Source organism: Plasmopara halstedii, assembly GCF_900000015.1.
Source record: "Plasmopara halstedii genome assembly, contig: Scaffold_410, whole genome shotgun sequence".
NCBI lineage: Eukaryota > Oomycota > Peronosporomycetes > Peronosporales > Peronosporaceae > Plasmopara > Plasmopara halstedii.
Genome location: NW_020187331.1, coordinates 423357 through 424706, shown reverse-complemented (window position 1 = coordinate 424706; position 1350 = coordinate 423357).

Sequence of the window (1350 nt, the reverse complement as noted above, 5' to 3'; positions counted from 1 at the left end):
TTTGGAGGAGAGAGGAGCATCCGTTGCGGTTGGAGAAGAGGCGGGGCTACTTTCACGTATTGCATCTCACTTAAACCTCGAAAATATATGGAAAAAGATCGCATCATCTGGGGTCATGAGGTTCTTTAGTCCACGTATCTACTTGAAAAACGCTCCTGACAAATTGGAAGCAGTCTACAAGTTATATCAAAAAGCGGGTGTTGACAAGGTGAAGACGAATCTCTTTAAAGACAGTAGGTATATCAGGTGGTCGAATTATTTGCACAAAGCCTTTCCGAACGATTTCAAAAGAGTCGCACAGCTAAGAGTGGCGGTACTGGTGGAACATGGACAGGACACACTAATCAACTCCATTCTGACTGCTCAGGTTGTCAGACGTAAATTACCTATTAATAATGACATTGAAGACGCACTGATAGAGTTTCTCGCCAATGCTAAGGGTGTTCAAAAAGAATTTGCTATTCGTCTTGACGACGCACTGTTCACATATGGTAAAAATTTACAGAAATTAGGTGGTGAAACAAAGAGTCTTCATCCGAGAACCTTTAAGGTCATGGGTGAGCGAATAGAAGGTAAACTCCTAGCTCCCAGCATCACGACGAATCTGGTTGACAAAGATGCTTTTCATCCAGTATTGTCATCAAAACGGGAGGGTAGAAGAAAGCCCCATACCTACTTGAAAGAAGCCTCTGATCAGGGAGAAGCAGCTGCCATATTACTAAAGAATTACCACGTTGACACGGCAAACAAAGATCTCTCCGCCACCACTGAGTTCCAAGCTTGGTCAAAAATCATGGCGGACGCCTTTTTAAATGAGCCAAGAAAAAGGAATCACATAGAGGATGTCGCACTATTTATTCTCAAACGCGTATATCCTTAAAGACGACTTGCTGGTTGGTGGCGAAGATTTGAAAGTATCGCTGTTTCGACTCAGTGAGAATTTACAGTTGAGAGGTGGTGACTCAAGAACTATTGGTGAGCGACTAAATGGTGAACTCGTTGTTCGACACATTGGCACTGAGGGACTTCTCTACGTCATTAGTGTTCAGAAATGGTACTTTTCTCTGCCTAAAAAGGAGGGAAAAACTGCTGCCAGCGTTTTATACCAACATTTGAAGCAACAAGGGATCAAATATGATACCATTGGTAACGCGTACCTTAACGCTAAATGCGGTGCCACTGAAATATGATGAAAGAAATAGTTGACTATGTTCGGGAAGGATGGACGAAGATACTGGAGTTGGATACAGCGATCGTCAGTTTCGACAGTTGGATAATGGGCGCAGCACTTTTGAATGCTGACCTTACCACGTCTGTGTTGCCCACATTGCGGAAGTTTTTTCAAAAGAG